The sequence below is a fragment of the Delphinapterus leucas genome, chromosome 5 (assembly GCF_059928025.1).
Source record: "Delphinapterus leucas isolate spDelLeu-1000000601 "Yukka" chromosome 5, BTC_Dleu_Yukka2, whole genome shotgun sequence".
NCBI lineage: Eukaryota > Metazoa > Chordata > Mammalia > Artiodactyla > Monodontidae > Delphinapterus > Delphinapterus leucas.
In genome coordinates, this window is record NC_143133.1 from 130252856 (window position 1) to 130275248 (window position 22393).

Sequence of the window (22393 nt, forward strand, 5' to 3'; positions counted from 1 at the left end):
AAAATGGGGAAGGCTTATAACGGCAGAAAACTTTCAAGATTACATAAATTGGTTATCAAGAATTAGGATTGGAGCTGGCAAGAAGTAAAGGTGCTTGTTAAGCAAGAAAGGGTTGGCTGGGGTCGAGACGATTACATAGTTGGGGGGCGGCTGTGATAGTGAAACCGTAAGGTTGCCACTAGAGCTGTTAGCAGACACTCTTGAAAACGGCTGGTGGTGTCCTTGAGTTTGAACCATTTCCGAAAACTCAAGTTCTCAGTGATGAGGGGAGGTATTTGAAACCACAACGACACAACGGCCACCTCGGTCCACTTTGATTTTTAAATGACTTTAAATCCATCACCAGTGTGTAGGTGGGGAGGAGAGGGATTAGAGCTGTGGGGCCCAGTATGAACTTGATCTTCCTCAACTTCATCGCTGCCTGCTTGCAGACACAGAGAGTACAAGTAAGTTGCCCAAAGTCACTCAGCTCCTAAGGGAGACCAGAAACCTGGCCAGGGTTTTAGTCATTCGACAGCTTAGCCGGGGACTGAGGTGATACTTGGAGATGCCATCATGGCGGGATAACACGGAGTTGACAGTCACGTGTGGGAGGCAGATTTCCAAAACCTGGGTAAATTTACAACAGCCAGAGTGGAAAGAGTTCCTGATCCTGTCCTTATAGCTCTGGCACATTTTGTTGGGGGAGGTGAGCCCTCATGGAGTCGGGCTGGGATCTGGAGGAAGGGACAAGTGAGCTCTGAGCTGGGCAGCACAGGAGACAAGTGAGGGCTCTGCTTGTACAAAGGCGCTGGGGCCAGAGGGGGCTGAACCTGCAGGAAGAGGGCAGGAGGTTGAGCACTGCAGAGGGCTTGGTGCTGGGGGAAGCTGGAGCTGAGGGAAGGCCGCAGTTCCTGTGCAGGGAACAGCAGTCCTGCAGGAGAGGGTGTGATTAGATCCTGGCGTGGGTGGGAGGAGACTGGAGGGGCCCAGCGGGTGGTGGTGGGCTGGGTGGTCGGAGGCTGGTGCAGGCACCCAGGGGAACATGTAGGGGCTTGGGCCAGGTTGTCAGTGGGGACAACAGAAGGTGTGTTCTTCGACCACAGCATCCTGAGCATGGCAAGTCTGGGATTTTGTTAGTTGAGTACCATGAGAACCTCCATGTGCCAGGCCTGCTGCTAGGCACATTTCCCCTCCTCTGTAAATCCTTTCTAAGCTGTCACAGGTCACAGGGCCATAGATGGAAGAGCCAGGATTGCAGCCCAGGCAGCCTGGCTCAGAGTCTCTGCTCGCTCACCCGACCAGGCTTCCTCTCCTTCTGGCTCCACTACCCTGTCTGTGGTCTTTTACAGAGCTCTGCCAATCAGACGAGGCGCAAAGAACAATCTCTCTTGTTTTTCACACTGATGTCTCTGAATTATTAAAAATGATCTGCTTTGACTTCATAATTGGCCATCTGTTAATCTTCTTCAACCATTTTTGTATCCTGATTGTTCATTATGTTTGCTTGAATTGCTTGATATAAGCTAATTAAATGCTTGAAGCAATCATGTAGTTTTCTGATTTTCAAAACTTTTGCCTCCTCGGCCAAACAGATTGAACGTATTTCTCTATAATTTATTTCTATAGTCTATAGTCTGTGGTTTTATGGCCACTTTTCTAGACGTGCACATAGAAAACTGCTTAAGCCTGTAACCCTACACCACCACCCAGATGAAGAAATACATTGTTACCAGCACCCCTAGAGCCTTCTCACCTTCCTCCCAATCACTAGCCCATCCCTCCTCCCCCAATACAAGCACTAATGCTGAGGTCCAGCACCATGAAGTCATTTTTCCTGCACACGCGGTGTGTATTCTTTTGCGCCGGGCTTTCTGTCACACCATGTTACATCTTTGAGATTCATTTCAGGTCTGGGGTGAAGCGTACTTAGTGCCCACCCAATGCCGATTAATGTCCCACTGTATGAATAGGTGGTAATTTATTTACGCATTCTAATGTTGTGGAACTTTGGGGTTATTTCCAGTTTGGACTTGTGGAAAGTGTTCCATTGATCCTCCGTAAATGTAGTTTTGTGCAGTTTGTAGCCCTTCTAGTTTATACTCTGGATGGTTACACAGCCTGAGTGACATACCTGAGTGTATGTTCTAAGATAGTTAATAATGCAAAATAGTTTTCAAAAGTGGTTATGCCCGGGGCTTCCCTGGTGGCGCAGTGGTTGGGGTCCGCCTGCCGGTGCAGGGGGCGCAGGTTCATGCCCCAGTCCGGGAGGATCCCGCGTGCCGCGGAGCGGCTGGGCCCGTGAGCCGTGGCCACTGGGCCTGCGCATCCGGAGCCTGTGCTCCGCGGCGGGAGAGGCCACAGCAGTGAGAGGCCCGCGTACCGCAAAAAAAAAAAAAAAAAAAAAAGTGGTTACGCCCACTTACCTCTCACCAGCTGTGTATAGGTGATCCAGTGACACCACATATCTCCAAGACGCTGTATCTTAACACTTTCAAATTCATTCTGGGGTCTCTGGACTCACAGATTGTCTTAAACCTATCAGGGCTGGAGACGATCAAATCAATAGACACCCCTCCCCGCTCCGCCCAAAGACGCTCACTTCCAGCTTTGGGATCACTTCGCTGATCCCAGTGAAAAGTCTGGAGTGTCTACCAGGACACATCCTCTGTGGGTGCCCTGAACTCTAAGTTCTCATCCCTGAAAGTCGGCCTCTCAGCCTCCTTGAGAATGAGCAGCTGCCCCTAAGGGGAAGCACCACACCTTCTGCTCAGGGTCTTGACCTCACAAATCCTCACTAGTTGGTAGCCCACCACTGTGGTCAGGGAGTACGTTTGTATATGTGCGTGTTTCTCCGCTTCAACTCAAATTGAAATACTGATCTCAATCTCATTCTGCGCTTGATGTGAAAAGTCAGTTTTGGGAGGGGGCCCAGAGCAAATTCCATCTAGCCCAAATCCCATCCACTTACGCACACAGTTTGATACATCCTGTAGTTGAGAAGCTTAAGTGAAAAGTAAATGTTGATGTATGAGTTCAACGCTGTCAGAAATATCTGTGGTTTAAGAAATACCATTCTTTTATTAGATTTTTGAGAAGATTGAAGCGATTGAAGCTGGAAGTTTTATCCTTTAACCAGATTCTCTTAGAATTGGGATGTTATGCAACTCTCCCCGGGTCCCCAGATAGCAGGTGACTGAGTGGGGACTCTCACCCAGGGCCTGGCTCTTGTCCCCAAGCCCACACACTTTCCACAGCCCCAGGACCTGGTCCCATCAACCTGTGGTCCGTGTGGGTGCAGGTGGGTCGTGGTGGAGGGAAGGATCAGAGGGTGCCTCACTGTGGCAGTTAGGGTCTCTCAAGACACAGGGCACTTCCTTTTCACAGGAAGGATTATTTTCTTAGCCCCAGGAAGGAAAAGGAACTTTGGAGTTGTGTCTGCTTTCTGACCCAGAGAGTTGCTGAGCTTGGCTTCACAACCTCCAGCTGCTGAGGGCAGCAAGTCGCCCAGATGCTCTGTGACCGGCTGCAGGAGTGAAGGAAGCCCCTCTGGGCACCTGGCTGCACACCGAGCCCTGCAGGGCCTGTAAAATTTCAGCGTCAAGGACGGCAAATAGGGAAACCCGAGGGTGCGCCTGCGGCTCAGCACACAGACCCTGCAGCCCGGCCTCCTAAGAAACCCACCTCAGTGCTGCCCCGATGGCGGTGGCCGCGGCCCTGGATGGAGTCCAGGCGGAAGCCAGATGCCCGGTCTTTCTGGAGGGCCTGAGAGACCCCGGCACCACTGTGTGTGACAACAACTCCGGCCGCTCCTGCATCCAGCGGTCCTGGGCTCACCTGGAGGGCAGGTTCCCCTGCCCCACGTGCCGCCACCCGTGCCAGGAGCGGCAGGTAAGGAGCAACGCCCAGCTGGGTAGGATGATCCGGGTGGGCAGGCTGCTCCAGAGAAGCCGGAGCAACAGGAGGAGACATGAGGAGGCGCGAGGAGCCGCGCCTGTGCAAGCTGCACCGCCAGGTCCTGAGCCTCTTCTGCGAGGAACACCTGGAGGTGCTGTGTCTGTCCCCTGTGCGCCCGGGCACCAGGGCCACTTGGTGAGGCCGGTGGGCGAGGCCGCGGCTGACCACCGGCAGAGGCTCGGCGCTCACGTGGAGCCTTTGGAGAGGCGGGGGGCAGATGTCCACAGCCTGGTGGCCGCGCAGGACAGAAAGCTGCTGGAGCTGCGGGAGCTGGTGCAGCGCCAGCGGCTGGAGCTGGCCTCGGAGTTCCGGCAGCTGAGCCGGGCTGTGGACGGCGAGCAGGAGGCCGTCCTGGCGAGGCTGGTCCAGGAGGAGCAGCACATCCGGAAGCAGCTGGGCGCCAACATCACCGCCTTCTCAGACCACATCTGCGAGCTGCGGGGCCTCCTGCACGAGGTGACGGAGAGAAGCGTGCTGCCTGGAGCCAGGCTGCTGAGCGGCATCGGGGGCGTCCTGGGCAGGTGCGAGCGTCTGAGGTGCCCCAACGTCTGCTCCTTGCAGCTGAGGCGGGAAGGCTGCAGCCTCGCCCCGCCGCACTCGGCTCTGCAGAAAATCATTCAGACGTTCCGGCAGGACGTGACACCCTGGACCCCGAGACGGCGCATCCCAACCTGCTCGTGTCCGAGGACAGAAAGTCGGTGACGTCTGCGAGGAGCAGGCAGCTCTTCCCCGCAAGCGCGTAGAGATTCTGCCCGGAGCCTGCTGCGCGAGGCCCAGGGGTCTTCGCCTGCCGCCCTTCGCCAGCTGCCGGCGGTACTGGGATGGGCGGGTGGGCAGGGCTGCGTGGGCCGTGGGCGTCTGCGCAGACTCCGTCCCCAGGAGCGTGGGCCGTGGGCGCCTGCGCAGACTCCACCCCCAGGAGCGTGGGCCGTGGGCGCCTGCGCAGACTCCGCCCCCAGGAGCGTGGGCCGTGGGCGCCTGCGCAGACTCCGCCGCGGACCGGCGCCTGCGCAGACTCCGCCCCGGAGGGATAGAGCCGCTTCCGGTCTGCGGGGCTACACCGAGGGGATTTTGAGGCCTGCGGGCCGGGAGGTGCCGTTCCGCTGGAGCTGAAGGAGGAGGCTGGCGGGATCGGTGTGTATCTGGACTGTGAGTTGGGCGCGATTTCCTTCTGCAGTTGGAAGGACGGGTCCCGCACATCCACTCTTTCACCGATAAATTTTCTGAGGTCCTAAAGCTCTCTTTCTGTATCGGATGCGAAGGATGATCAGTGATTTTGCTTCCTTTTCTTCCTGAAATTTATGGACACTAGGTAAAATATCTACACCTGTCCATACATCTAGCACCGAGACATTATTTTTTAATGGTTATTTTACTTAAAGCCATGAAGAAAGTTTCTCATTTTGTTTTCTATTTTGGTGGTGGTGGTGTCGTTTCCATAGCAGTAGAGATGTTGTCGGAACTAACAGGGACGCGGAGATTAACTGTAAAGTGTTTCTGGAGTTCTAACGTTGGAGCCTGTAAAACTATTATTTCACAGCTTCAATAAATGTGTGAACATTTGCATATTTTCTATAACCACACATTTACCTGTTCATAAACACATTACAAGTTCCAGGTTGGGAGAGAAGACACAGCTGTGCGGAGACAATTCTGAGAGGGCCTCTTGCTTTTCTGCCTGTGCTGGGATCGAAAAACCGCCTGATCCAGACTGTTTCCCAGGATGTTTTTATTATGGGAAACAGCCTTGAAAGATAGAGGTGATGTCTCCATCCAGACTTTAGGACTCGCCGTTCTCTCTTCCTTTTCCGCACACCTGGGAAAGATGATGCGAAAGCCTGAGAGCGCCTCCTTTGGTGCAGGGGGCAATGTCAAAACAGGCGAGACCCCAGTAGTGCCAGAAACCTGACACCAGCCCCACACAGTAACCACCAAAACAAACAAACAAACAAAAATCCAAGCTAGTCTCCTTTCTCTCTCAAGTTACCTTGGATCTACTCGGGTAACCACCGTTCCCTCCCCATAAATCTTATTATATGAGTAGTAAACATTTTCATATTCCTCTGCTATGTGTAGCATCATTGGATGCCTGACACTGAACCAAATTTTGAGTGGGGATCCACCGTGGCAATACAACCTGGTCCTAACATTTGGCATTCTGAGCAGGCTTTTGGTGATGTTCACCATCATCCATTTTCAGGGTGTTTCTCCTCTGGTTTTTGTTTGTTTGTTTTTGGCTTCCAACTGGCTCTGATGCCCCAAACAAGCGTGCACTTTGAGCATTTATACTTTTACTTGCGAATCAGCTCACCCTTAAGGGGGTCCTTAAAAAAAAAAAAGGGAGACAGAGAGAGAACGAAAAGAAAGAAATCTGGGGAGGATACAAAACTAGAACAGAGATCCACAATTTGACCTAATTGGAAATCTACAATTTACTAAAAGAATCGATAGAACAAAAAAGTTAAAAGGGGGAGATTCTCTTTTATGCCTCCCTAAGCTAGATGCTGATTTGGTAGGATCCCACTAAATTTAAACATAGTACCCCCGATAATGTTAGTCTGTTACCGAAGATAAAATGGACATCAAAGAGGTATGTCTCATCTTAACCATTGGAACTGTGGTTTTGCATAAATTCCCCACGGTCATAGCACATGTTGTCATAAATGTCCAAGAGAAGGCATAGATAATCTGACCCACTGAGGAATAAACTGAAATCAAATCAAGCCATTGGCACTTACACATTGGGTTCACGAAATAGGATGTCATAGGTGTCTCCATCTCCAGTTACAATAGATACTAAGACTAAATGTTAATTAAAACAAGGCATTCAAGATTTGAAATCCATTATGCATGATCTATTTAGTGGAAAGATTAATTATTCCCACTGCTTCTCTGTTTTACTTAAATTTCACCTCTTGTTTAACTTGAAAAGAATGGATTGCATCTCACAGTGAGTTACTACAACCCAAATGCTGTGTTCCCATCCAATGTTGTCTAATTACAAGCAGCGACTGGTAAATATCTGGCCATTACAGATTTGGCAGTATGTTCTGTTCAGGGCTTATTTCAACAGCTTCCCAGCTATAATTCTCCTTCACCTCCAAAGGGAAACCAGGCAATCCCATGTACATCAACAGCCTTGGCCTGGCAAGATTTTTACTTCATCCAACTTACTCTAGGAGAACTATTATGATTTACATTGATCACATCCTTCTTGAGAGATTCATTTGAACACTCAACCTTGGTTGATTTCCTGAAAGTTACTTGGTTAACTGAGAGCATCTCTATCCCTAACACTGTCAAGAAATAGCTATTGACCCTCTCAAAACCCACAACATGAAAACAAACCCAACATCTTCTAGGCCTTTTGGGATTCTGGAAGCAACATATTCCTTAAATTTCACTTAGGTCCATTTTTTTCTGTTACTTGCAAATCAGCCCACCTTTAAAGATGCCCCTTCCAACGAAGCTGATTAGAAACTAAGTTGGAATTTTTGGGGTACTCCTATTAGTGCCCCCAGAAATATCTTCTCTTTAGCAATTTCCTCATGCTTCCTGGAGACTCTGGACCACCATGACCACCATAGGTTTCCCCTGGGCTCCTGTGCTGACCTGCTTAGATTTGCTTAGATTTGTGTCATTGCCATCGCCAGTCACATGCTGGAATTTATTGGACATAGACGCTCTCACAGTGGCAGAGACTGTAACCCTCCCTACCCAGCTCCCCACAATGCCTTGAATTATGGGCCGAGAACCCCGCCAGGTCACCACAGCTACCTAGACCTCCTTACTACCAGATGGAGCCAAACTCAAGCCCTCTGGCCTATTGCCCCTGGGGGAGGGTTGGTCTTCACTGTTCTCAATCTCTTGCCAGATGCCTTGGTGCAAAGGAGGTACGTATAAGTGCATCATGCATATAAGTGCACCATGTATTTGTTTATGTTTTTCAACTATCACAAGATAGTTTTTGTCCCTCTTTTTATATAATCACGTATGTATTAGTCTGCTTGGGCTGCCATAACAGAATATCGTAAACTGGGGGGCTGAAACAATAAAACTTTATTTTATCATAGTTCTGGAAGCTAAAAGATCCCAGATCGAGGTCCAACAGTGTCAGTTTTTGGAGATAGCTCTCTTCCTGGCTTGTAGGCGGCTGCCTGTCTTCTCACTGTGTCCTCACATGCTAAAGAGGAAGAGAGAGCTACCTTCTGTCTCTTCTAAGGACATTAATCCTATCAGTTTAGGGCACATTTTTAATATTACCTTTAACCTTAGTTACCTCCTGAAGGCTCTATCTCCAAATACAGTAATACTCTATTACTGTGTTATTCATATATTACTATATCATTCAGTATATTCATATACTGAGGTTTAGGGCCTCAGTATATGAACTTGGGGTGGAGTGACATAATTCTGTCCCTAGCAACCTATGACATTTTCTCATTCCCCATTTCTCGTGGGAAGGATGTGGGTATTTATTAGAAATCTTGTGCAATTCTAGATAAAACCCTTTGTAAGAAATAAAAGAATACATTACTGGTTCTTCAAAATATACCACAAATGTCATCTGTCACATTTGGCTTTATGTTGAAGAAGCAGTAAATACTTGAAAAATATACATAATGTAATCTATGTAGGTGAATATGAAAAAGAATCTCTAGATATATTTAAGTATAAAAAGCCATGTACAGAACACTACACATAGCACACTCATACTATAAAAATAAAGAAACAAAAAAGAATTTCTATTCTTGCATATGTGTACATGAATAGGAAAAAAACAGAAGAAACTTAATAATGGTTATGCTGGAAAGGTGCTAGGAGGCCTGGGGGTCTGAGGTGAGAGAACAATTTGCTTTTTGGTGTACCCTACTTCCACGTGAATTTTTGCTACATTTATCTATATTTTTCCCTTCAAAAATTCACAACAAATAAATCTGATGTTCACTGGAAAATTGCTAGAATCCAAGTTTTAGTTTTGCCTGCTTAAAGAAAGACCTTTATCTTATTCCTTGAATGGATGGCCATCCCCATGGAGGAAGTCCTCAAACCTCAAAGTCTGCTGGCGGAGACTCTGCTTGGGATCTGAGCATCCAGGCTTCTAGCTCAGTGCCTCACATCACAGTGAGATTTTATATAAGGGCTGCTGGATGAATAATTAAATGAGATGTTTTGCTGGGATTGGTGAGTCATCAGCCTCAGTGTGAATAAAGTTACCAGGAGCCATGGTAGAACATATCAGAGTGCTCAGTCTATCTCAACTGAGAGGTTCTGCTGTTGAGCACGCAGGGAAACCTGGATCTGCTCCCAGCCCCATGCTGCCCCCTTGAATGGCATGCAGTGTGATGGAGGCTGTAACTGTCTGGTGGGCCCTGTTCATCCTGGGAAACGTGGGGTGAAGATCCAAAGATGTCAGCTGAGAAGAGAGCCAGGAGAGAAACCTGGGGATCACACACATCTGAGAGGGCTGAGAGGGAAAGATAACCTGTTGAACAGACTGAGAAAGTGCAGTCTGAGCCCAAGGTGCAGGATACAACATATACTCAAAAATCAGTTATATTTCTATATTCTGGCAATCAACAACCCTAAAAAGTAATTACGATAATTCCAGTTATAGTAGCCTTAAAAAGAAAAAAGTACTTAGGAATAAATTTAGCCATGGTGCTTTTAAGATTTATACATTGAAAACTATAAACCATTGCTGAATGAAATTATAGAAGACCTGAATAAATGGAAAGATATCTCATGTTCATGGATCGGAAGCCTTCATATGAAGGTAGTAGTGCTACCCAAAGCAGTATACAGATTCAATGCAATCCTTATCAAAACCCCAATTGTCTTTTTTTTTTTCCAGAAGTGGAAAAATTGATCTTAGAATTTATAAGCTATTGCAAGAGATGCCTAATAGCCAAAACAGTGTTGAAAAAGAAGAACAAAATAGGAAGCAAGCACAGAGTAAAGATGTTATTGGTTAAATTTGACTAGGCTCTGATGCTGTAACAAGTGAACAGTGACATCTCAATGGCTTGGCCCACAAAATTTATGTTTTGCTCTTTTGATATCCAGTACTGGAGCTGTGACTGCACCAAGTGAGTCTGAGAGCCATATTCTCTGATCTCGTGACACCACCATCACAGAGCTGTTGCAGCAGGACTCAGGAGAGTAGCAGGTCTGGTTTCCAAAGAGTACAGTGACTTGCTGCCAGTATTCCGGCATGGAAAGTAACTGCACAGTGGAGAAGCATGCAAACACTACCTTAGTCAGGAGGTCATCAAGAATGCATCATGTTGATAGCAGGTACCCTTGATGTGTGATAAAAACAGCACTTCATCTCCGTGGTCGTCTTCTCAAAATTCATAGCCCTAATCTTACCATGAGAACATAGAACAAACTGAAATTGAGGGACATTCTACAAAAACCTGACCGGTATTCCTCTAAACTGTCAGGGGACATCTGAGGACCTGTCACAGACCAGAGGAGCCCAAGGTTATATGACGCCCAAATGAAATGTGATATCATAGATGGGATCCTGGAACAGAAAAAAGAGGACATTAAGGAAAAACATGAAATCTGAATGAAATACGGAGTTCAGTTACTAATGTATCAATGGTTGTGAAAAATGTACTACAGTAGTGTAGGGAAACTGGGTATGGAGGACGCAGCCCTTTGTATCTATGGGATTTGCATCCACAGATTCAACCAACTGTGGATCAAAAATATTTTTTAAAAATTCCGGATAGTTCCAAAAAGCAAAGCTTGAATTTGCCACACCCAGTAATGATTTACATAGCATTTACATTGTATGAAGTACTGTAAGTAATCTAGGGGTGATTTGAAGTATACAGGAGGATGTGCATAGGTTATAGTATGCCATTTTATATAAGGGACTTGAGATCTGTGGATTTTTGTATCCTCCAGGGTGTTGGAACCAGTCTCCCTGCAGACACCAAGGAACGTCTGTATATATGAGAGCTCTCTCTAGTATGCATGCAACTTTGCTGTAAATCTAAAACTATGGTAAAACAACAAAGTTATTTAAATACTATATGAAAGAGCGACGCCGCGATGGTCTGTGGCTCTTATGTGCCAGGCAGGAAACAACACACATCATGTCTACACTCATGTTATCGGCTAGTTCTAGTGACACGACACCACTTGTTTGCAATGTGGCTGGGATCCTTGGGAGCCACCTTGCATGCAGGCTACTATATCCTTGAAAGAAAAGGAGAAAGAAAGAAGAAAAGAAGGAAGAAGGCAGCCTGTGGGGGGGGTCCCAGTTGTGGAAACCTTTCCTCCTTCACAGCTCCCTCCCACTGGTGCAGGTCCCGTCCCTATTCTTTTGTCTCTGTTTATTCTTCTTTCTTTTGCCCTACCCAGGTACGTGGGGGAGTTTCTTGCCTTTTGGGAGGTCTGAGGTCTTCTGCCAGCGTTCAGTAGGTGTTCTGTAGGAGTTGTTCCACATGTAGCTGTATTTCTGGTGTATCTGTGGGGAGGAAGGTGATCTCCGCGTCTTACTCCTCCACCGTCTTGAAGGTCTCCTCTAAACCTTTTGAATTGCTGGTGGCATCAGCTTCCCCTTTTTGTTTGTTCTTTTACTATGATGAGTATTTGGTTTTAATTTAAATACTCTGAGATACAAAATATGACTCATTCCCTATCACAGTTCATGTCACACAAGATTCCTTAAGACAGGAACCCCGTCAGTATGATACTGAATCCTGAAAGGCTGGCCCTGCTTTCTACGGTACAGTGTAATTCAACAGGATGGGGCCAGCCTACCTGCTACATGCTAATTAACCTAATGAGTTCATTGTTATGCACTGAATCTCCTTTGGACCCATTGCTTTTAAGAATTACCATCGTCTTCCCTACAAGACTACTTCAGAAGTTGTCTGGCTTTTACCCTTACGCCTCCTGTGTAAAAACTGAAACTGTTCTAAATTTATCAGTGATTAGTTTCTCAGCCAAGGAATATTTTTTATGTATGTTCCTCTCTGAGGCACTTTACAGTCTTGAGCTCTGGTTGCTCCAACTTGTTTTAGCAAGTTGCTCTTCCTCTCCTTCCCCTTCCTGCATATGCCTGCAAAGGCACGCAGCAAACTTCTAATATGTAGTGTGAAACGTATATATGTATGTGTGTACATATGGGCACACACAGGCATGTCTCTGTATTTATACATATGCACACGTATATTATCTATAAATTCATCTAAAAATGCCTATATCTCTTTCCTGCAGAAGTGAGATTTGGAGGGAGCAGGTCTATGTGTGCCATTTTGTTTTGTAAACCCTTTTTTAAAACAAAACACAACACTAAAATATATTTACTTTCTTTGCCATTTGAAAACAACTTTTTAAAGAGAAAAAGCCAAGTTATTTTTGTTGCAGGAGAATGGGGTGAGAGAGGATGGTCATGTCCCAGGTCTCAGGTGAGTCCCTGGGATGGGCTGCCAAGTGAGGGTCCTTGGCTTCCTGTGGGAAATAATTCAAGAGCAAGCCATATTAAGTGAAAGCAGGTTTATTTAGAGATACACACTTCATAGGTAGAATGCAGTCCGTATCAGGAGGCAAGAACAGCCCTGGGAGATAAACGTTTCAAAGACAGAATGCAATCTGTCTCAGATGGTGTGAGCAGCCCCGAAATGATATACAGTGGTTAGTTTTTATGGGCTGGATAATTTCATATCTAATAAGTAGGAGGATTATACCAACTATTTTGGGGAAGCGGGCATTTCCAGGAATTGGGACACCATCCACTTTTTGGCCTTTTATGGTCGGCCTCTGAACTGTCATGGCACCTGTGGGTGTGTCATTTTGAAACCATGCAACTCAGATTGGGACTTGGACCCACAGGCCAGGACTTGAACCCAGCCAAAACCCAGATCAGGACTTGACCCCCTGTCTTTTAATTGAGATCACATACCTGGTCTCAGGACTTAATGAAGCTTAGGTTCTTGGTGTCTTGTTGCAGAAAGAATTCAGTGAGAGACCCAGGCGAAGGTAAGAAGTGGATCTATTTAGAGAGATACACGTTCCATGGACAGAATGCGGTCTGTCTCAAAAGGCAAGAACAACACTAGGAGAAACACACTCCACAGACGGAGTGTGGGCCATCTCGGAAGGTGAGAGGCCCCAAAGTATGGGGTGGCTAGTTTTTATGGGCTGGGTAATTTCATAGGCTAATGAGTGGGAGGAATATTCCAACTGTTTTGGAGAAGGGGGTGGAGATTTCCAGGAATTGGACCACCGCCCACTGTTTGAGCTTTTATGGTCAGCCTCGGAACTGTCGTGGCACCTGTGGTTGTGTCATTTAACATCTGCTAATGTATTACAATGAGCATATAATGAGGCCCAAGTTCCACTGGAAGTTAAATCTTTCACCATCTTGATGCCAAAAGCTCAGCTTCTCTGTATATCGGTGCTGAATCCAATCTCAGAGACAGAGTTTTGGGTGAAGGAGAAAAGGAGAGCTTTAGTACTTTGTGAGGCAAAGGGGGACACAGCAGGCTCCTGCCTCGAAAAATTATGTGTCCCCACTTGGAGAGGTTAGTGAGAAGTTTTATAGTAATGGCTCAAAGGGCGTGTGGTCAGCTTGTGGACATGCTTCTGGTTGGTTGGTGGTGAGGTAAGTAGGAGTCAGCCTCATCAGCCTTCAGGTTCCAACTGGTCTGGGGTCTACATGCTTGTGGGCAGCACACCATCGTTAATTGTTAACTTTTCCCACCTGGAGGGGGTTTCAGTATCTGCAAAACAGCTCAAAGATATTGTTGTGTATATCCATTGATGGGAAACCAGGACCTTGCACCAAGGCTGCACTACTGTTTCTCTTGACTGTTTCTCCCTGGTCTCGCATGGCCTCCTTTCTTTAATTAACAATTGTTTGAATCTGCCAGTTGGAACTCAGGGAAGGTCATGGAGGCAGGTCATGGAGGCCCTGCTCAGTATCAATCTTGGACCTAGTTGGTTCTACCCAGCTTTTGTCATGTCCTCAACAGCTATGTCATTCTTTTAAAGGTTGTACCCTATCCCATTCCCTCCTGTTTCAATTTAGCATATGCTAATGTATCACAATGAGCGTATAATGAGGCTCAAAGTCTACTGGAAATTGAATCTTCAGCCATCTTGGGCCCAGTAGGTTCAAACCAGTTTTTGTTGTATGCTCAATGGCAATGTCATTCTTGTAAAGGTTGTGCCCTGCCCCCTTCCCTCCTGTCTCATTTTGATACAATTATTTTTAGAATAAAAAATATTCTGCTTAAATATGACAATAAACAAAAGAGTTTTATTTTATGCAGATACTTTTTTCTCTTTAAAAGATAAGTAAACTGAATAATTTTTAAAAGTCCTTGAAAGGAGAGGAAAGAAAATTGGGAGGAATGAAGCCAAACTTTGTTGAATTAAGTATGAGTTGTACAAACAGAGAAATACACAGGTCTCTGGTTAAGTAAGCTGAAGTGGTGATCACTACACTGATCTGCCTCAGTGCAAAAAGTGAGGACAAGGGCTAAGCAAGGAGAATGGGTGGCTTGTGCTCAAAAAACACAAACTCCCTGATGGTTTTCCAGGAGAAGTTTTTATAGGCAAAATTTGGGGTGAGGGCTGCAGGGTGTGTGACTTTCTTCTGTTTGCTTGGTGGTGAGGTAACAGAGCAGTGCTCCAGGAATCTACTGCTCAGCTGGAAGTTACCATCCTCCCCTTGGGTTGAGGCCTTAGTTCCTACAGAAGAATTCAAAGATAGAGTTATGTATATTCCTTCAGGAGGAACCAGGACTGTGCACCCATGGCTGCATTGTTTCTTTTTTCTTTTTTTAATAAATTTATTTATTTATTTTTTATTATTTATTTATTTATTTTGGGCTGTGTTGGGTCTTCATTGCTGCGCGTGGGCTTTCTCTAGTTGCGGCGAGCAGGGGCTACTTTTTATTGCCGTGCGCGGGCTTCTCGTTGCAGTGGCTTCTCTTGTTGTGGAGCATGGGCTCTCGGCATGTGGGCTTCAGTAGTTGTGGCTCGTGGGCTCAGTAGTTGTGGCTCTCGGGCTCAGTAGTTGTGGCTCACGGGCTCTAGAGCGCGCAGGCTTCAGTAGTTGTGGCTCACGGGCTTAGTTGCTCCACTGTACGTGGGGTCTTCCCAGACCAGGGCTCAAACCCATGTCTCCTGCATTGGCAGGTGGATTCTTAACCACTGCACCACCAGGGAAGTCCCTGCACTACTGTTTCTTGACTGCTCCTTCTTTGTTTTAGCATTCTCTCACTTCCCTGATTAGCAACTATTTGAATCTGCCCTTTGGTACTCAGGGAAAGTCTAGGATGCTGAAGCCTTTTTTCCTACAAACGAGAAACGGGGAACACAGAAAGGATTTGTACCCAGGGAGAGCCCACAGGGTCCTGCTTGATTTCAAAGGCGTAAACCCATGAACCAGAAATTTTTCTTCATTTTTCAGTTGCAGGTCAGGAAACTATTTTTAATTTCATGTTATATAATTTGTGGCTTTAATAAATAGTTTAAAACTTCTCTTATATCCTAGTGCTTAAGAGCATATTTTGGAAGGCGCTTGGCTTTGTATTCCAAGTACTACTATTAATTTACTAGCTGTATGTAGCTAATGTTACTCTCATTTTCTTAGTTCCTGTTTCCTCATCTAAAAACGGGCAAAATGATACTTAATCCCATAAGGTTTTGGGGAAATCACTTTGCAGAAGCGGAACCCCTTCTTTTCTCCCTTCTTCTGTCCCATCCTTACTAACAAGTGCACTTTAAATTAAACCTAGATAATTAAAAAAAGAAGAAAGAGGGCTCAAACACTCTAAAAACAGAACGCCAAAAATTACAATATGAATAACAGTCGTCTAAAGTCTTATCACAGGAAAAGAGTGTTTAACAGAAAACACAATTTTTAAAAACAGATTGCAAGTTTAGAACTTTTTTTCATTTTTCAAAGCTAATATTATTAAAAGATTTTTCCAAATGCTGAAAAATTAGAAATATTTTTGTTTTGGTTTACTTATAGTATTTGAACTTTTCGTGACACTTGTGGCTCAGTTGATACAAGTCATATTTAGTTAAGCATAACTATATCAGTTATGAAATACAAAAGCTTCCTTCCTTTGGAAGGAAGAAAATAGTGGGCACACTGACCTACTAACACATCATCACAGGAAACATTACATTAAAAATAGAAAAACAGAAATGGCTATATACCAAAATATTCTTTGCTCTTAACACCAAGTTAAAGACTTTGAAGAATATTATATGGCCACTTCCATAGCAACTGCCACAGAACAGTTGATATAAGGTATCATAAGAACTTGCAAAAATAGAGTAATATGATAATCCTGAAAGTGTACAGTCAGGAGATGGTGTAGGTAGTTCTTGTGGATTCTTCGTGTACAATCAGATGACAAATTTCCACAGGACTTTTCTGCAGAGCAGCTGACAGGGGCCAGAGCCTCAAATTATCAACCACACTGTCTCTTACCAAGACTCATTGGAATCCAATTATATGATTTTATAGTAGGATGAGAGCTTAGATATAAAATGAAGCTGGGGCTAGAATCCGGTGTTCTTTCCTTGATCACTCTGGCCAGGTGGAAGCCAAGAATGGAAGATGAAATATAGATCTGGAGTTTAGGGAGTGAAGTCATTTGTTGAAGTGAGAACAAAGGGAAGAAACAGAGGGTTGGAATTCAGGCTCTAATGTGTTAAAACAAGGCTATAGTTACTGATAGGACTAGAATTGCCAATTTTTATCTTTTTGCTTAGGCTCTGGCATGGCTCAGCTCATCCTGTACTTATCTAAAAGCTTGGTATTTTGTTCATTGTCCTTTTTCTTTTCAAAAATGATGTTAAAAATGGTGTTACTTGTCTTGACTACTGAGGTTTTGGGCACACCCTTAAATTTTGTGCCCACTTATTCTAGTACTGGCACCAGGAGAGTGAAAGTGATGAAGGGACCAAAGCCCTCACTGATTTCATGGAGTTTGGAAGGGACTGAGCCAAGAAAGAAGGGATCAACATTTACATCTCTTCTTTGGTCCACTACTCTGTATCTGCTCACTTCACTGACTCACCCACGACTCCAAATTGAGGTGGCACCATTACTTCTGATACCCTTAGCTACCTTGATTAAACTATATAAAATTTCTTTTCCTTTGTGTTCTGAAAATGTTAGAAATTGCAAAGAACTTTTAATAGAAAAATAATAAAACAAACACCGAATCACAGAGAAGGTAAAGTTTAAAGTACACATATTTGACACTCCTCTGGTCTCACCCTTCACCTTGCCAGTGAATAACATATGGCTCCACTGCCATGGACTTATGCTGGTATGCCACTTTCAACATACATGCCACTGGTTATTGAGTTTTTTAATAAATTTTGAGAGAATCTTTGCCTTTCCTCTGATAATCTTGAATTAGGTAAAAGATCTGCATTGGCAGGGTATGATCAGTCTTAAATGCCCCAATGAAAAGGAACAATGGAAAAAGAGACAAGTACAGGAACATTTCTACCATGCTGTGCTCAATACTCTGAACTTACACAAGTAAGGACAACTAGACACTCAAATCACTGAGTGTTTTATTGAACAATTACTGAAGTTGTATGAGCAGAAATCTATAACCATTTAATTATGGCTGGTTTTCAACTTTTTCTGTGAATGTGAGAGTCTGATCTTGCAAAAGTGTAGGCTTGTATTCCATGAGATGTATCTGAACGGTATGAATCTTTTCTTTTTTTGTACAAATTATATAAATAAGTACATATTTGTTTTCAACAAATATAATTGTTAATAGTTATGTTTCTACTTAAATGCACTTGTGCAAAGGAATTATAATTCATCTAGAAAACCATTTAGAGTTCCCCCCAAATATCCAATTTAAATAATAAAATAACACATTTCATAAAACATCTTTTATTTGTGTGTAAATTTAATTACAGTACTTTTATAAGCACCTTCCATCCCCCCAAAACACTGTTAACAAGCTGTGAAAGGGAGACAAACTTCCATGTATCAGAATTTATATTTCAAATTCTTTATATATAAATCTCAATTTTTTATTTTGGCAAAATCGGGATTAAAGGTTTATGGCTTCTCCCACTCTAGAATGTTTACAAAGTAAAATTTCTAGTCAAGATATGAATATGTAAATCTCATATCTAGCGTTAACTTACAGTAAAATAATTAAAACTTTATGGCAGTGAGCTAACAGTCTTTGAATAAATACAAATTAGGAGCATATTTAACAACTTGAGCACAACTAATTATCAGTACAATTCAGACTTAGGATAATGTCCTTCTTTGGTAATCATATCCTTAAATTCCCTCTGAGTTTTTATTTACATGTCTCACCACCACACCCAAATAAAGCCTAGCAGAATGATGAGCACTCAGATACTGGAGACATCACTCTGCTTGAGACTTTATTGGCATAAGTGTATTTTAAATTTCAATTTTAAGTTGGCTTTTCTGAGAAGCTGTCTATACAGATGAATGAAGGGCATAAAACAGAACTTCAAAAGAAATCAGACATTGGCTTCTTATGATGACATGTTGAAAAATAGGTTCAGAAATAAACATTTCAGCTGTAATATAAACTGAACTACAATTAGTATTTCAGACTTTATTTTACAACTATAAATGGGTACTATTCAAAGTAAAAAGTACGTTCATAAACATTAAAGCCTATTAGATAACATTGGTAGCAGTTAATAGTTTCTTTCTTAGTCTCTCTATATAAATAATCAATGAACCAATAATTTTCTCCCTATTCTGCAAAGCCAAATAGCCAATGCAACTGATTTCAGAATTAGGAATTTGTTTTACAATCACTCAAACATATAAAAAGTAATTTTAATACGTTTGGAAAATTATAAGCATATGAAAGGACAATTTTAAACTCCTACACTTTTTACTGTTAGAGAGTTCTAAGACATTAAAGAGTTTTTCTTCTTAAACCAGGTAAGAGTAATAATGTGCAGAAAAAGATAAGAGAATTTTGTTATGCAAGCAAATAATTATACTTCAGACTGGAATTGCTTTTGAATTTATTTTCTCTCTAAAGAGAAACCAGAAAGAAGAGAATCGTGTGAAACTAATAAACCATCCCATTGCTTTCAAACAATTCCGTTTCATACAGAAACTTCTAAGCAATCACACTGTTACGTGGGTGGGTATCTTTTCCTTCACTCCTCTTCTGGTAGACCTGGAGAAGTTAGATAGAGAAGGTCTAGATTTGGAGGCAAAGGAGAAAGAAACACATAATAAGAAATGCTATCCAGCAGACCAATTTACTCATGCTTAATTTCTTTTTATAGCTGATGAATTATGAAAATTTACCACGGTTTTTCAGTGCTGAAAACAACTTCATATTTTCTTACCTTTCAATATAAATACAGCACTGTATTTGTTTAAAAGTCTGAATTTATGCTATTAAGGAGGTTTTACAGTAAATTATTTTTCATCTAATAATCTTGATTTGCTCAGTGACCCACATTGATACTCTCAACTATTTTTTTTTAATATTATGGATATGGATTCCTGACATTTATACCAGCTAAGAAGGTTATTTGGAGCAGGTTAAAGAAAGATATCAGAACCAAAATCTTACTTTGGGGTATTTTATTTAACAAACAGACTGGTCCCAGAGAAAGACAAATACTGTATGATATCACTTATATGTGGAATCTAAAAAATACAACAAACTCGTGAATATAACAGAAAAGAAACAGACTCACAGATATAGAGTACAAACTAGTGATTACCTTTAGGGACAGGGAAACGGGGAGGGGCAAGATTGGGGTAGGGGGTTAAGAAGTACAAACTATTATGTATAAAATAAACTACAGTGATATATTGTACAACACAGGGAATATAACCAATATTTTATAACTATAAATGGAGTATAAACTTTCAAAATTGTGAATCACTATATTGCACACCTGTAACTTATGTAATATTGTCCATTAACTATACTTCAATTTTTTAAAATTGTTCTGAGGATTCTTAATACTACAAGACCATTTAATAATTAGTAGTTAGCAATACATTTTAAATATATGGTAGGGAAAAATATAACTAATTTTCACTTAAGAGGATCATGGATATTTTACAGGAAGAGAATTACTGGTGCCAGGGTTTCTCTAGGCAGTATACATTTTAAAAAATTTATTTCCAGCTTTAATAGAGATATAATTGACATATAACAACATTGTGTAAGTTTAAAGTGTAAACTTTAACTTAAGGGATCCCTTAAGTGATCACTTAAGGGATCCCTTAAGTTCCAACACATTCTAACAAATCTGCACTTTTACTCCTCACTCCCGCAACATTTTTGACCTCACATTTTACATAACATCATACTTAATGGTGAAAGACTGAATGCTTTCCATCTAAGATGAGGAATAAGACAAGGATGTCTGTTCTCACCACTTCTATTCAACATTGCACCAGACTAGTTAGGGCGATTAGACAAGGAAAAGAAAAGGCATCCAGATTAGAAACGAAGAAGTAAAACTACATCTATTTGCAGATGACATGAGCTCATACATAGCAAATCCTAAGGGACCTACTAAAATCTATGAGAATTAATAATTTCATTAAGGTTATAGGATATAAGGTCGATAAGCAAAGATCAATTACAGTTCTGTATATTAGCAATGAATAATTCAAAAATATAAATTAAGAAAATTCCACGTACAATAGCACCAAAAGAATAAAATATCAGGAGTAAGCTAAACAAAAGAGGTATAAAAATTGTATTCTAAAAAATTATAAAATGTTGAGATAAACTAAGTTAGATCTGATTACAATTGACCCTTGAACAACGTGGCAGTTAGGGGCACTGACCCTTCACACAGTTGAAAATCTGCGTATAACCTTACAGTTGTCGCTCTGTATCTGTGGTTCTACATCCACAGATTCAATCAACCATGGATTGTGTAGGACTGTGGCACTTACTTAGTGAAAAAAATCCACATAAGTGGACCTACACAATGCAAACCCATGTTGCTCAAGGGTCCACGTTCATGTATTGAAAAACATAATTGTGAAGATAGCAATACTTCCCACATTGATCTACAGATTAAAGATAATGCTATCCAAATCACAGCTGCCACTTTGCAGAAACTGACAAGCTGCTATTAAACTTCATACGGAAATTCAAGGAACCAGAATAACCAAAACAATCTTGAACTACAAAATTGGAGAACTCACACATCCTGATTAAAAACCTTGCTATGATAATGCAATAATCAATAGAACTATTATAGGATTAGTTCAAGGATTGACATTACATCAATGAAATAGAACAGAGAGTCCAGAAATAAACCCTTACATTAGTGGTCAACAGATTTTTGACAGTAGTGCCAAGGTAATTCAATGGGGGAAAGAACAGTAATTTCAACAAATTGTGCTAGAACAATTGGATATCCATATGCAAAAGAAGTTGGACTCCTTCCTCACACCATACACAAAATTTAACTCAAAACGGATCATAGACATAAATGTAAGATACAAAACTATAAAACTTTTAGAAGAAAATATAAATGTAAATATACGTGACCTTGGATTAGTCAATGGTGTTTTAACATATAAAGTACAAGCAACCAAAGAAAAACTAGACAAACTGGACTTTAATAAAACTAAAAACTTAGGCTTCCCTGGTGGCGCGGTGGTTGAGAGTCCGCCTGCTGATGCAGGGGACACGGGTTCGTGCCCCCATCTGGGAAGATCCCACATGCTGCGGAGCGGCTGGGCCCGTGAGCCATGGCCGCTGAACCTGCGCGTCCGGAGGCTGTGCTCCGCAACGGGAGAGGCCCCAACAGTGAGAGGCCCACGTACTGCAAAAAAAAAACAAAATAAAACAAAACAAAACTAAAAACTAAAAACTTTTGTTCTCAAAGGACAACACCAAGAAAGTGAAAGGACAATCAATAGAATGGGAGAAACTAATTTGCAAATCATATATCTGATGAGGGCCATGTATTCAAAATATATAAAGAATTTTTACAACTTGACAATAAAAAGACAAGTAAGTCAATTGAAAAACATGGGCAAAGGATTTGGATAGCTGTTTCTCCATAGAAGATAGACAAACGGCCAGTGGATACATGAAAAGATGCTCTACATTGTTAGTCATTAGGGAAATGTAAATCAAAATCACGAGATACCACTTCACATGCACTAGCATGGCTATAATAACAGGTACTGGTGAGAATGTAGAGAAATTGCAACACATATATTGTTGTTAGGAATGTAAACTGCTGTAACCACTGTAGAAAATAGTTTGGCAGTTCCTCAATAAGTCAAACACAGAGTAACCATATAATGCAGCAATTTCACTCTTGGGTATACACCCAAGAGAACTGAAAAGATGTTCAAACAAAAACTTGTACATGAACGTTCAGAACAGAATTATTCTTCCCTCCTTTAGACAACGAATCATCCCAAATTGAGGAGGGG

The 22393-nt window shown here is 42.7% G+C and overlaps 1 pseudogene across 1 annotated transcript in view; it reads left to right on the forward strand.

Moving 5' to 3' along the window:
- The first annotated feature begins 2544 nt into the window (after positions 1–2544).
- Positions 2545–22393, forward strand: part of LOC111179040 (tripartite motif-containing protein 75 pseudogene) — a 34953-nt pseudogene continuing 15104 nt past the window's right edge. Inside the window, exon 1 of the transcript XR_016393415.1 lies at positions 2545–5070. The product of XR_016393415.1 is annotated as a tripartite motif-containing protein 75 pseudogene (transcript). The remainder of the gene's footprint in view (positions 5071–22393) is intronic.